Raw genomic sequence first — 15,834 nt, 5'->3', positions numbered from 1 at the left:
AGTCATGTGGATATAAAGCACAGCATATGGAATATAGTCAATAATATTGCAATAACCATGTATGCAGCCAGCTGGGTTCTAGAAATATTCAGGAGAATAGTTTGAAGAGTATCTGATTTTCTAACCACTATGCTGTACACCTGAAACTAATAAAAATAATATTAAATGTAAACTGTAATTGAAAAATAAATTTAAAAAAATAAAAATTTAAACTTAAAAAAACCTTGCTTAAAAGTGTTTATCTAGACTGGTTGGCTCAGTGGTAGAGCATTGGCCCGGTGTGTGTGGAAGTCCCAGGTTTGATTCCTGGCTAGAGCACACAGGAGAAGCACCCATCTGCTACTCCACCCTTCCTCCTCTCCTTTCTCTTGATCTCTCTTTCCCTCCTGCAGCCAAGGCTCCATTGCAGCAAAGTTGGCTCAGACACCAAGGATGGCTCTATGGCCTCAGTCTCAGGTGCTAGAATGGCTCTGGTTGCAATGGAGCATTGCCCCAGATGGGCAGAACACTGCCCCCTAGTGGGCTTGCCGGGTGGATCCCGGTTGGGCCCATGTGGGAATCTGTCTCTCTGCCTCCCTACTTCTCACTTCAGAAAAATACAAAAAAAAAAAAAGTGTCCATCTTGTTCCTTTGTTTCGCCACCCAGTTTGGCCACTTGGGAAAATGCACCAAGGTAGGATTTACCATAGATACTTTTCTTTAAAGTGACTTTTAAGTGTCTTGTGAAAGGGGTGAGGACTTCAGGTACTGTCTCAAGAAAATCAGTTTTAGGAATGTGCACATAGAGAAGTTGAGGACGTACACATCAGCCTCACACTTTATAATGTCACCCTGTTACCCTGGGGAGTGTCCATACCCTTCTTTGAAGACCACTGTCATTCAGTACGGGAAATGGGGCAGAGATGTATTTCAGCAAAATATCACCCCATTTCTCAGGCTGACACTGGCAGTGGGGAATAACATGACAAGCGTGTGGCCCCTTTGCAGCTGGGGGTGCTTACTGTGCCTGTAATGTCCCTGAAGTAAAATGATAATTCTGCCAGAGCTGAAAGAGGAAACTCATACATTTTTTAACATGAAAAACATATGAAAAGCAAGTTAAACATGATAGATGACCATTTCTTGGAGAACAATGAAAGTTCTCAGGTTCTAGGGAATTAGCATAACTCAGTGAATATTGAAACTGAATTTATTTTTCAAAATCTATAGATATTTGTTCTGATACAAAACAACTACATTGTTATGAAGGATAAGATGACCCCAGAAATCACAAGATCTTCTGAGGTCCGAATGAACAGAATATCAGAGCTGATATCAGAGGGAAATCTGAAACAGTTTATTAGAAATGGCAGGAATACCGTCTGGGAAGGTTTCTTCCCCCCAGGGGAGCTAATATGCAGGCCAAGTGCATATGTCAAATGTAAGACAAAAGAGGGTCTTAATAGAATTGCACAACTGAACCAGTTTGATGGACTTGGACCGAGGGAGAGCAGGAGAAGGAACACATTTGTACAGGGTGAAGTATTATCCTGGAATGCAGTGTCTCATGAAATTTGGCTTTCAAAGTAGGCTCAATTTAATTTTGAGAATAGATATTTGAATTAAAAATAAGCCTTTAGAACCTGAAGAGGAGTAATAATAGTACTGTGTTGGTTGAGCTGAAGACAACTTGAGGCTTTATTAAGGTTTGGTGGCAAGCTTGGTGACCTGTCCTTTCTCGTGCCTCAGGCAGGTCTGGTTTCCCTACTTGCAACCTTGACAGGTGTACGTGTCAGATCATTATGCCAACCTCTTCTGCCAGGTCCCAATCGCAGGACCTCCTTTCCAAGAACTGTTCCTGGGCAAACAATTACATAACAGCAGGTCCCTGCTGTTATGACCTCTGCTTTCACCTTGGTCTTTTGGCAGATGTGATATACTATTTTAATATAGAAGGTGTTATTAAGTGTAAGTTCTGGAACCTTCAGCAAATTTTTTTGAGGGTGAGTGCAAGAGTTTTTCCTTCAGCACTTATTTATGCTCTGGCTTCCTGGTGATGCACCTTTATTGAGGAGATGTAAATATCTTTGTTTCTGTTCATTTCTTTTCCGATATTTCTGGTGGTGGTAATTTTTTCCCCCCCTCTAAAGAAGATAATTGTTTTGAGATTGTTATTTTTTATCCCTGGGGGTCTGTGATCATTGTAAGTGATATCATTAAGTAAGTACTTGGAAGAGGAAATAGGTCATTATTTACATTTAAAGCGGCATACTTTAAAAATATTATAATTGTATATAATATATGCTGTTTTTAAAAACGTGAAGCAATATTATATGAAAATAGTTTGAAATTCAGCAGTTAACAAGTAAGGGAAAATGGGTTATATATTTCTAATATTGTATTTGGTAGAATCCAGGCACTTTTTTTTGGTAGTGCCATAAATATTAGATCAAAATATCATGGATCCAAATAATATTTAGTGTTTAATTCCATGACTATTCTAGCTACATACCTGACAAATATATAGTGTCATCATATTTATATTCAAAGTAATTATGAAAGTCATAGATAAATGACCTGAATTACTCCCCTCCCCTCAAAAGTTTGCATATTCATACCAACAATCACCCTGAGCAGCAGTCACTGGAACATGTCACTTGCTCTTGCTGTAGGTATGGACCACAATCCTGGGGTACACAAAAGAAACCTAAAAGGAATGGGGAAAGGGGTGGTGAGGATGGGAGAGCTTAATACTTAGTAAAATGCTTAGTTGGGATTAAATAACCTTTCCTATAAATCAGAAGGAAAGTTATCAGCTGGGTACTTCCTCATTTTCAGCATGTACAAGGAGCAGGAAAATGAGGCAAAGCATTCTTTGAAGCAAAACATTACATACGATGCAATTCGTTCTCACCATTGTCTTTGCTCTCCAAGAAGCTATTACTGAAGATAAATCAGGTGCCCAGTGCATCCCACTCCTCCATGGACAGTTCCTATTAGTAGCATCTTTATTTTCCTACCTGAAGCAGTCTTGCCCTTCCACCGGACAGGAGTCAGATTAGGTGAGTGCATGCTGAGTTAGCTCCCTCGATAAGAAAAGGGATGTTTTGCAATATTAAAAACTTTTTTAAAAAAGTGCTTGGGTCACATCATTCCAGAGGATGGCTGTGAGATCATTTAAATTTCTCTGAACAAGCTGTAAACTCTTCTAATATACTCACCAAGTCCCACCAATCCTGTCCACCTTTTTACTAATAGCAAATGTCAGTGATCCCAAGAACCACATGACAAATGCCCAAAATGTCAGAATGCCTTCTTTGTTCTCTGAGAAGAAATTTTTTTATTGTAATCTACCACTTGTTTTCATCTGACCCATCCCGCCTTTCCAAGCTTATTTCTTCTGACATCAAACTTGTTTCTCTACCAGTCCAGCTATCTCTTTTCTGAGTGGCTCACTTACCATGCTCTTCTCCAGTCTCCTCCCTGCTCACAACTCCCTTGCTGCTCCTCTGATCCCCTCAGCTGTCCAAGTTTCATGCCCCCCACCCACTGCCCGTGAGCGCCCACTGCCCGTGAGCGCCCACTGCCAGTGGGTGCCCACAGTTGGTATTTTCCCTCCAGCCCGTGAACTCTCTGTAATGCTCACTGACTTCCTCAGTGTGACTCAGTTCCGAATGTCAGGGGAGAAAATACTTAGACAGGTACAGGTGAATCTTACCAAAGGGGGACAGGATTGAGGCGTCATGGCAACGGCCAAATTTAGATTTTTCACTTACCCTCCTTTAGTTCCTGTTCTGTCTTTGAAAGCCTGTCCTTGCATCTGGTAGCCCTGCTTTGGTGATCCATAAATAGAAAGAGCGTCTGAATGACACACTCTTTTTAATGACCCTTATACCTAGGGCAGTCCTCTTGCCTGTGTTTTTATGTTCCTAATTTTTGGATAATATTTAGTAAGAGCACTCACAGGCTAAGCTCAGCAAGATGCTCAGCAATACAAGAAAATTAAGCCTCAGTCTGGCCGCCTGGGAACTCTCTCTCTTTCCATCCCTGTCACTATGCTATTAGGGCAGATTAGGAGAGGGTTTTCAGGGACCCTGACTGTGGTCTGGGTGCCGCGTGGAGGTCTAGGTGCTGTGCTCCTCATGGGGGGGGGGGAGGCAGAACATCGTCATTGCTGCACTGCCGGAGGAAAACCTCACTCTCCCCCAGCTCCCGTCGCTGGTCGTGGCTGGTGATTCCATTGACCCTTTGGTTCCCTTTGTCCATGGATAGGCTCATAGGACTTCAGTTTCTGTACCATGTGTTTTGACAGATGACTATAATGATTGTGAATTCCCTTCTTGATAAGGAATTAACACAAACTTTTAATAGGGTGGGGCTAATAGAATGTCATAGCTAAGATTTGTCAACTTTTTCTGAAAGCCCACCCAGGTGTGACAGCACAGGAGAGTCTATAGGGGACCCAGGAGCTGGAGGAGGTCTCACCCCATCCATTGTGCCTCAGTTAAAGATCACCAGAAGGGAGTCTCCACGGGACCCCCTGAATGCCTCAGCAGACAAAGAGCCAGGTTAAGGAAGTCCAAACGTCAGATCACAAAGGAACCAGCCATGCTAAGACTGCGTCCTTTCTGTAATGCCATCCTGTCCTGGGCTCGATCCTGGAGGGAGGAGGAGTGGAAGACTAAAGCTGGGAAACAGGCAGCCCAACATGACTCCTCCCCCCCTTATGTTTTGGCCTAGGGCAGTAATGTGTTAGAGAGGGAGAGGGACTTTAAATTAGATAAGGGTTTGGGGTTTTGATTTTCATGTTTGACTGGACAATTACCATATTTCCCCATGTATAAGATGCTCCCATGTATAAGACATACCTTAATTTTGGGGCCCAAAATTTGAAAAAAAAATGTATTACATAAAGTTATTGAACTCAAGTTTTATTCATCATAAAATTCATACAGCTCCTTGTCACTGTCGAAACTCCCATCCATTAGCTAGTGCTCATCTGTGCCTGAGGATGAATCACTGTTTTCATATATTGCCTTGTCCTCAGTTCCATCTATGACATGTGAAATGCCATAACCACTATATAAGATGCATCCAGTTTTTAGACCCCAAATTTTTTGAAAAAGGGTGTGTCTTATACATGGAGAAATATGGTTTCTTTCCAAAATGAAACTGTTCTTGTGCCTGAAACAAATTGAAAAAATTAAGGGATCTGCCAGATATTTAACCCAAGAGGCCAGGAAGGATGAGTCTGCCGATGAGGCTTGAAGGGTAGTAAATGTAAGAATCAGTTGTTTTCTGCATGTGCCCTGTGGTGTGTGGCTTGTTCCATTAAACCACTCCAGCTGTTACTGCCCAAGTGCTGGGACAGCCATGCCCGTTTATTGTGCCGCGCTTTGTTGAGCTTCACAGATGCTGCACTTTCAACAAATTGAAGGCAGGACCCTCCACCAACAAAAGGTTATGACTCACTTTATTGAGACACTTGCTTTATTGCAGTGGTCTGGAATGAAACCAGCCATCTCTCTGGGGTATGTCTGTATACCAATTCAGAGTAGCTTTAGGTGGAGGCCTAGGTAATCTCTTAAAACTGTTTAGCCAGTCTTAGGAAAAGTGGAGCTTTCTCACAATGACTCCACAGTAGAGACCATCAGAGCCTGATTCAGAGACGTTCTCTGTCACCGAGCCCCTCCTCCAGATCTGGCCTCTCTCTTGCTGCAGTTTACCTGAATACAGGCTGGAGGCTGCGGAGTGCTTGGCCTCGGATTCCATTAGCATTCTCAAGGCAAGATTCTGTAGACATTACTTCTGTTCTGCCCCCCACTTTGTCCCCATTTTCCTCTTCTCATCCTCAACTCTCTCCTCCAGTCGTTGCCTGAAGTGTCCTCTGGATAGACAAGCAAGGACTGCAGTGTGCATGGGTAATGGGTTGGCGGTTGTAGTCAAAGCCACAGCCTGGGTGAAGGCTGAGTTTCCCTTTCCACTGCTGTTCTGGGGCCTGTTGCTGAACTAAGAAGGGACAGTGTGGGGTGAAGGTCAGGAGGTGATCTGCATAAAATTAGGGGTCAGTTTTGGGCTTGATAGTGGGTGTGTCCCAGGAAAAGACTGACTTCCCAGTTTTTGAGCTGTTCTTTTTAGAGGAAAAAAGATTAATTTAGTGAGTCATTTCTGAAATCCACTGAAACATGCATTTGCAGGCTCAGAACTGTGCCATGAATTGATCCTGACTTAATGTAGTTCAACAATGCTTGTTGAAGCAATCACCGTTAAAAGGATGCACTCGCGGGCTGAAAAGCTGAGGGTTGAATGGGTTTTAGCCTCTCTCAGCACTGAGCCAGAAACTCCTCATTGTTTTCCCTCTTGGAGAATCACCTCATGCTATTCAGACAAGGTGACAGCCATGCCCGAAGAAGCTCTGTTAAGCCAATTTATCTCGGGCGTGTGGCTACAAAATTTAGAGGAAAGCTATGAGTGATGAGACATTGTTTTCCCAGCTCGACAAAGCTTTCCAGTGACCAAGTCACTGAGCTATTCTTTCAAAAGCGTCCTAAGGTTAACCTGGTGGCCCGGACTCCCCTTCTACCATGCACAGGCCCTGTGAGACCTTGCTTAGTCATTTAACCTGACAGGTCTCCAACTGCTTTACTTATAAATGGTAAAAGGCAGGCTACAGCTGGAGGCCCATGAAAGCTACAGTTCTGTAGTTTCTGACTTCTTTTCTGTGGACAGTCAGTCATTGTGGATACCTGTGTGATTTTAACCTTACTATGGGTCTGGCTTTGGGATGTCACAAACAAGCCTTGGTGGCTGAGTTGGCCTTGCCAGAATACATGGCAAGTTTCCACACTTTCGCTCTCCTTCTTCTCACTGCTGCTCAGTAACCAGAACTACCTGTGGATTCCTTAGTCCAACAAGTAGAGCTGAGAATATATTTTTGGGGAGATAAAAAATAGTTCTTGGGCTTTTTGTTTCTAACTAGTAAATATTTCAATTCAATATTGTAACATTTCTATTAATTCTTTAAAGGAATTATGTACTTCGACTCAACTCATTATTCCTAGTTAAGATACCAACATTATTTGTATAATGGGCTCTGTCTAATGTACCTTTTGTTGTCCTCACACATTGTTTTGGGTGGAAGTGGGTAAGGGAGACTATTTTGCCTCTTTCTTATGCTGGGTTTTACAGCATGTGGCAAGAGAGATAAAACTTGACTCCTGAAAGTGACAAAGGAGTAAGAGATAAGACATATGAACTAGAAAGAGTTAGAAGATACAGCAAGGAGACTCCTCACAAATAAATCTGAGGCTCTCAAGTGCAGATGACCAGGTGAGGACTGGATGGTATGTGAGTAGGTGGACATGTCCTTTGTAGCCTGTGTCACCACATGTGGTGGAGGTTCTGTCTGCGACGTTTTGACATCTGTGGTCAGTTGGCTCATTTCAGTCTAGAAGTCCCTGCCTTTTGACTTTCCATGACCCTCTCTGGATGAGATGAAGAGCTTTGTTATGTGAGCCATATCTCTCTGTATTTCCCAAGGGGAGTTAATATATGTTTCCTTCCTTGTTCAGTTACAATCATGCATTGAATAATGATGTTTTGGTCAAGGATGTATTGCATATACAATAGTATATGCACATATAATGGAACTAAAAATTTCCCATTGCCTAGTGATGTCTTAGCCATCCTAACATTGTGCAACACATTACTTACATGTGTATGGTAATGCTGGTGTTAAGGAGACAGCCATGTGTATGGCAGTGACAGTAGTGTATGTGTGTATATGTGTGTGTTTTGGGTGTGTGTGCAATCTAGGCAAAGATCCAGAGAGAGGGATAGGCTGGCAGTGTTTAAAAACTGGAGAGAAGATCTGAGTGGCTTGGTGGGAAGTGAGTGAGTTGAATAATATAAAGCCACAGTGGGAGGCAGAGGTCAGATCATGTAGGGCATCATAGGGCTGTATCTATTGGCCAGAGTTCTGGTAAAAAACCAAAGGCGCAGTAAAACTGGGTTATTTGGAGGGAGTTTTGATGTAGGCAGGGTTTAGGAAAAGAAACATGTGTTCGTGCAGTATCCCAGGACTGAAGGATGTTGCGCGAGGGGAGGAGGCAAGCTCTGGGCTGTGGAGGGATGCCACCAGGTCACCTGGACCCAGCAGGGAGGCAGCTGGGGGGGAAACCTCTCTTCATTCCTCTCTGCCTTCCAGAGTTCCATGATGCCTCCCACTGGCCAAACCAACCAGAAGGAGGAAGGCAAGGGACCCACTGATGCAGGCCTGAGGTCAAGTCTACCAGGGCATGAAGAAGAGTCCAGCTCACAATGCAAATTTAGATTTTAATCCCAAACATAATGGAAAGCCCTGGGGGAATTTTGACTAGGGCAGTGATATGCTCTGATGCCTATTTTGAAAATATTACTCCAGCTGTGGGGAGACTTGCTAATGTGAAGCAGAGGTGGAGACAGGATGCCCTGTTAGGACAGCCCTGATATAGGGACCTGACTGCCACCGAACCTCTGCACAGTAGGGTCAGCCACTATAAACTGGCCTCTGACCTTCCCTGATGTGGTGAAGCTGGGTGGGCACTTGCTCAGGACCACATCTGGATGTGGTGAAGCTGGGTGGTCACTTGCTCAGGACCACATCTGGATGTGGTGCGCTGGGTGTTGTCTGAGGTTCTCAGCGTGCCCAGGTGGAGGTGGGTGGGTGTACCCTTACATTCACATGGGAGGCTGACCATGGCAGTCTTTCTAATTTTCAGTTTGGTCTGAAACTGACGCTGGGCTGACTAGCTAAGGATTGTCCCTCCTCCAGGAAAACCGCGGTACATGTTCGTGTGTGGATCGGGGAGGCCCTCTCCCACAGCCAAGTGTGTTTCCTAGGCTCTGAGCTCTTGTTTCTGTGTCAGGGCGCCGTGGTAACCCTTTCTGGTTTGGCCTCTCTAAGTTGTGCTTTAGTAAAGCAGAATTGGATCTGAAAGAAATTTTCTGAGCAAGCTACATAACAGGTTGATCAGCCTGGAAAGCAGGTGTACATTTATGTGTTTGTACACATGTGTGTGTTTGTGGGGAGAGGCTGGGGTGGGGGACAGAGGGAGAGGGACAGAGGACGGAGAGAGCACATGAGAGGTTTTGACATTTTGATGAGTTTCACTTATCTTCCAGAATGTTTTGTAGAAAATGTTCTGAGCCTGACCTGTGGTGGCGCAGTGGATAAAGTGTTGACCTGGAAATGCTGAGGTCGCCGGTTCGAAACCCTGGGCTTGCCTGGTCAAGGCACATATGGGAGTTGATGCTTCCTGCTCCTCCCCCCTTCTCTCTCTCTCTCTCCCTCTCTCTCTCCTTTCTAAAAAAAAACGAATAAATAAAATTAAAAAAAAAAAAAGAAAATGTTCTGAAGTGTGCCCTGCCCTTTCAGGATAAATTTCTGAAACTTAAAAAAAAAAAAAAAAAAAAAAGGAAAACTTCCTTTTGTGTTGGAAGTGTTGGATTTATCAGTCTGAGACACTGAGATGCTGTTTATAGTTTTTGATGCTATCTATAGTTCTGACTTTAAGGGTTATAATAAAAATCTGTAAGAGAATTGAATCAAAAACCAACTTAACTTTTGACTTCATCTTAATTCTGGAGCTATATAATGTGACTAGAAGCCTGGAGTCTGAATGGTGTATTTTTGCTGTTAAATACAATTTTGTTAATGTGGTAAGGAATAGAAAAGAATAGCTTTAGTTTTCAAGTAATTTTAAGAAGATACTTTAAAAAAACAGGTTACAGTTTTAAGATAGAAATTGCTAACAAATGTTAATGATGGATAATATTTGAACATTCTGTTAAAGGTATATTGATCTAAATTATTCAAGAATCTTCAAATTATTAATTAGTATTCAAGAGATGGCTGTCATGGAGGGAGAAAGCTTTAACTGAAGTCATTAAAATGCATCCAATTGATAAAAAAATAAATCGAATGTGGACAATTTGTAAGGCATGTAAGGGAAACTGCAATACAAAAGATATGATCGGACGTCACGGAAATGGCGCCGTGAGCAGCGCGTCCGACAGCTCTCCCCTAAATCACAACAAATTTATCAACTAGAAACAGAAAAATTTATCCTCGCATTCCGGAGTTCCACACAAACTGATAGCGAAAGGACTGTTATCACTTGAATCGGAGAGACGAGGGTGTGGAGGAATCTACCACAGGGACGTTCTTTCAAACCGCAAGGAAGTGCGCCTGTGGTGAGTCAGCCCATATACTTGGGAACCGCGAGCCACCACCGCGAGCCGCCGCTGCGAGCGGAGCGGCCTCCACGAACCGCCGCGAGCAGCCGCGCGCGCCTGGTCCGGTTGAGCACCGCTGACGTTCCCAGTGGCCTGCACACTGCGAGTGGGGGTCACCGGCCACCGGTGCCTGGAGTGCCCCATTCGCGCGCATGCCTTGGGCATTCCACGCGCACAGGGCGCCCTGCTGGCCCGCACACCCAGGTGCTCCATTATCCTGCACCTGGTGCGGTCCAGCCGCCAGCAGCGGGGCTAGCGGGAGAGGCTTGGGAGATTCTCTCCGTGGGCGGGGGCACCTCACCCAGCCATTCAAGCTAACAATCAAGCATTGGGGGAGGGGCGCGCGCAGGCAGCCTAAAATACCTTCGGAAGCACAGCTGCGTCCCAATCACTGAAATTAGCTTAACCCATGAAATCTGCGCACCCTCGGTTCTATTTGATAAGATCTCTCTCAGTTCAGCGATCCAAGACAAGAGGCGTGATATTTTTTAGTGCCTCTCGCTAAAGGGGCGGGGGCAACTTCTGATTGATAGAGCCTCCATATTCAGGGATAAACGCTAACAAGAAGGACTTGGCAGATAATAAGGTCTATACTACACTAGTCGTAAGCAGAGACTAGTGCCTCTTCTTCCCTGCAAAAACAGGCTACAAAGTGTGGAAAGCCTGGGTTGAGAGGTCCAACTAAATGATAGGTGCTGAACAGTCACCTTGACAACAATTGACTCCCACCCCCGCCTGATTACACTGGAGGCCCTGACTCTCAGAGCCTTTCCCAAAGCCTTGCACTGAGTGGGGATAGAGTGGGGATTTCCCAGCTCTTTGAGCCTCTTACTCCCCAGGCAGAAGCAGTTGCAGCCTTATAGCTGGATCACCAGGCTGCTAATTCAGAAAGGGGGGACTAGGAGAGAGAATCCAGGAAAGCAAACTCTCTCATCGTTGGACCCTGCAAACGCCAACAAGCCTTTACTTCCAGCAAGACTAAAGCCAATTATATGACATTGCCATAGAATCCCATCAACTGCAAATCCCTACCTAAGAGTGACACAGGGGCAGAGCCTGGGGTACAGAGTCACCGACCAGGAAGAGGGAGAGAAAAGAAAAAGGAAGAAGTTAACCTCTCAAAATCAAGAAAAACCCACAGACTTTACAACTTGATCCACTAATTTTTTTTTGTTGTTGTTGTTGTTTGTTTCTTCTATCTTTTTGCCTTTATATCCTCCACCTCGGTCCTTCTATTCTCTGCCCATCTCATGCTTCCCCTTTCTTGAACTACACTACCCATGAGTGTTGCATTTTATTTTTCTTCTTCATCCTCACCCTCCTTTAAGGTTATACTCCAAAACACTTAACTCTCACTCTCTCCTCTTTTGTTTTTTTTTTTGTCTTGCTTTATTTTGTTTTTTTCTCTTCCTATTTTATTTCTTCCTTCGTTGTTCTCTTTTTCTTATTTTTTCCTTTCTATTCGTTTTTTCTTTTCTCATTTTACTTTCATCCCATATAATCCTCAATCACGAACAAATAAGTTAATTTGGGACTCAAGGCTTTTTTTTGGCTTTATTTCTCTTTTTTGCTTTTGTTTTTATTTTTTTTTCTTTTTTCTTGTTTGTTTATTTTTGTGGCATTTTGGGTCCTCCCAACCCTAGGTCTCCATTGTATTTAGTCTTCGCTCCACTTAATACAACAGATTTTTACTTATTATTTTTATTTTTTCTTCTTTATTATTCTTTTTTGGTCCTTTTTTCTGGTTCCCTCTTATCCCTCTCATTATATCTCTTAGTTGACTATCACTTACAAGCAAATCATGCTTGTCTAAGATTTTATTCCTTTTTTTTTTTGCATTTAGTAGGCCCCTACTTCCTTTTTTTTGCCCCTTGAACTCTTCACCCCAAATCAGGCCCTCCATTATAGGCATGATATTTCCCTGAGGAGGGGAGAGGAGGGAAAGAGAAGAGAGAAAAAAAGGGGGAAATAATAAATTATTACTGGTTTTTTTTTGTGGGGTGTTTTACCTTTTTTTTTTTTTTTTTTTTTTTTTTACTTTTTACTCTTTATTAATTCTAATTAGTGCTATCAATAAGACCACCCTCAGATGCCGATAAGAAAGAGGAAATCGAATATTATGGATACAAAAGAAAGAGAGGTAACACAAATAGATGTGGAAAAATCTATGGAGAAAAGACTTAACATATTGGAAGCCTTGGAGCTAAATGACAGAGAATTTAAAATAGAAATCTTAAAAATACTCAGAGAGATACAAGAAAACACAGAAAGGCAATATAGGGAGATCAGAAAACAACTCAATGAACACAAAGAATATATTACCAAGGAAATTGAAACTATAAAAACAAATCAAACAGAAATGAAAAACTCAATTCACGAGCTGAAAAACGAGGTAACAAGCTTAGCTAACAGAACAGCCCAGATTGAAGATAGGATTAGTGAAATAGAAGACAAACAACTTGAGGCACAACAGAGAGAAGAAGAAAGAGACTCAAAAATAATAAAAAACGAGAAAGCCCTACAGGAACTGTCTGACTCCATCAGAAAGAATAACATAAGAATAATAGGTATATCAGAGGGAGAAGAGAAAGAAAATGGAATGGAGAATATACTCAAACAAATAATAGACGAGAACTTCTCAAGCCTGTGGAAGGAACTAAAGCCTCAAATTCAAGAAGCAAACAGAACACCAAGTTTTCTTAACCCCAACAAACCCACTCCAAGGCACATCATAATAAAGATGACACAAACCAATGACAAAGAAAAAATTCTCAAGGCAGCCAGGGAAAAGAAGAGTACAACATATAAAGGAAGGCCTATTAGATTATCATCAGATTTCTCAGCAGAAACTCTACAAGCTAGAAGAGAGTGGACCCCAATATTTAAAGCCCTGAAAGAGAGGAACTTTCAGCCAAGAATACTATACCCATCAAAGCTATCCTTCAAGTATGAAGGAGATATAAAAACATTCACAAATACAGAAAAGATGAGAGAATTTATCAACAGAAAGCCCCCACTCCAGGAAATACTAAAGGGGGTTTTCCAACCAGATTTAAAGAACAAAAGAAAACAACACCACAAGTAACAGCTCCACCAAGAACACAATAAAACCAAACTTAAACTGTGACAACAAAGGAAAAAAAGGGGGGAGAGGATGGAGATTAACAGTAGCAAAGGATGATGAAGTGCAGAAATACTTATAAGATAGGGTACTACAATGAATATGGTAGGTACCCTTTTCATTACTTAATGGTAACCACCCTTAAAAAAACCACCACAAAAACACTTGACTTAAAAAAGGTAGCAACAGAGGAAAGAAGTATGGAACACAAACAAACAAAAACAAATGATAGAAAAACAAAAGAGAAGAATCAAACTAGATACAAAACTAACAGAAAGCAATTTATAAAATGGCAGTAGGGAACCCACAAGTGTCAATAATTACACTAAATGTAAATGGATTAAACTTACCAATAAAAAGACACAGAGTAGCAGAATGGATTAAAAAAGAAAATCCAACTATATGCTGCCTACAAGAAACACATTTAAGCAACAAGGATAAAAACAAATTCAAAGTGAAAGGCTGGAAAACAATACTCCAAGCAAACAACACCCAAAAAAAAGCAGGCGTAGCAATACTCATATCTAGTAATGCTGACTACAAGACAGAAAAAGTACTCAGAGACAAAAATGGTCATTTCATAATGATTAAGGGGAAGTTGAATCAAGAAGACATAACAATCCTTAATATATATGCACCAAACCAAGGAGCACCAAAATATATAAGACAGCTACTTATTGACCTTAAAACAAAAACTAACAAAAATACAATCATACTTGGAGACCTCAATATACCGCTGACGGCTCTAGATCGGTCATCCAAACAGAGAATCAATAAAGATATAGTGGCCTTAAACGAAATACTAGAACATCTGGATATGATAGATATCTACAGGACACTTCATCCCAAAGCGACAGAGTATACATTTTTCTCTAGTGTACATGGAACATTCTCAAAAATTGACCATATGTTGGGCCACAAAGACAATATCAGCAAATTTAGAAAAATTGAAATTGTACCAAGCATATTTTCTGATCATAAAGCCTTGAAACTAGAATTCAACTGCAAAAAAGAGGGGGAAAAACCCACAAAAATGTGGAAACTAAACAACATACTTCTAAAAAATGAATGGGTCAAAGAAGAAATAAGCGCAGAAATCAAAAGATATATACAGACAAATGAAAATACGACATATCAGAATCTCTGGGATGCAGCAAAAGCAGTAATAAGAGGAAAGTTCATATCACTTCAGGCCTATATGAACAAACAAGAGAGAGCCGAAGTAAACCACTTAACTTCACACCTTAAGGAACTAGAAAAAGAAGAACAAAGACAACCCAAAACCAGCCGAAGAAAGGAGATAATAAAAATCAGAGCAGAAATAAATGAAATAGAGAACAGAAAAACTATAGAAAAAATCAATAAAACAAGGAGCTGGTTCTTTGAAAAGATCAAGAAAATTGACAAACCCTTGGCAAGACTCACCAAGGAAAAAAGACACAGGACTCAAATAAATAAAATCCAAAATGAAAGAGGAGAGATCACCACAGACATCATAGAAATACAAAGAATTATTGTAGAATACTATGAAAAATTATATGCCACCAAATACAACAATCTAGAAGAAATGGATAAATTCCTAGAACAATACAACCTTCCTAGACTGAGTCATGAAGAAGCAGAAAGCCTAAACAGACCAATCAGCAGGGAGGAAATAGAAAAAGCTATTAAAAATCTCCCCAAAAATAAAAGTCCAGGCCCAGACGGTTATACTAGTGAATTCTATCAAACATTCAAAGAAGACTTGGTTCCTATTCTACTCAAAGTCTTCCAAAAAATTGAAGAAGAAGCAATACTTCCAAACACATTTTATGAGGCCAACATAACTCTCATACCAAAACCTGGCAAGGATGGCACAAAGAAAGAAAACTACAGACCAATATCTCTAATGAATACAGATGCTAAAATACTAAACAAAATACTGGCAAACCGAATACAACAACATATTAAAAAAATAATACATCATGATCAAGTGGGATTCATCCCAGAATCTCAAGGATGGTTCAACATACCCAAAACGGTTAACATAATACACCATATCAACAAAGAACAAAAACCACATGATCTTATCAATAGACGCAGAAAAGGCTTTTGATAAAATACAACACAATTTTATGTTTAAGACTCTCAACAAAATGGGTATAGAAGGAAAATATCTCAACATGATAAAGGCCATATATGATAAACCATCAGCCAACATCCTATTAAACGGCATAAAACTGAGGACTTTCTACCTTAAATCAGGAACAAGACAGGGTTGTCCACTCTCTCCACTCTTATTCAACGTGGTGCTAGAAGTTCTGGCCAGAGCAATCAGACAAGACAAAGAAATAAAAGGCATCCATATCGGAAAAGAAGAAGTAAAGCTATCACTTTTTGCTGATGATATGATCCTATACATCGAAAACCCGAAGGACTCCACAAAAAGATTATTAGAAACAATAAACCAATACAGTAAG

This window comes from Saccopteryx bilineata, chromosome 4 (genome assembly GCF_036850765.1).
Source record: "Saccopteryx bilineata isolate mSacBil1 chromosome 4, mSacBil1_pri_phased_curated, whole genome shotgun sequence".
In the NCBI taxonomy this organism is placed as follows: Eukaryota; Metazoa; Chordata; class Mammalia; order Chiroptera; family Emballonuridae; genus Saccopteryx; species Saccopteryx bilineata.
This window is presented reverse-complemented; position numbering follows the sequence as displayed.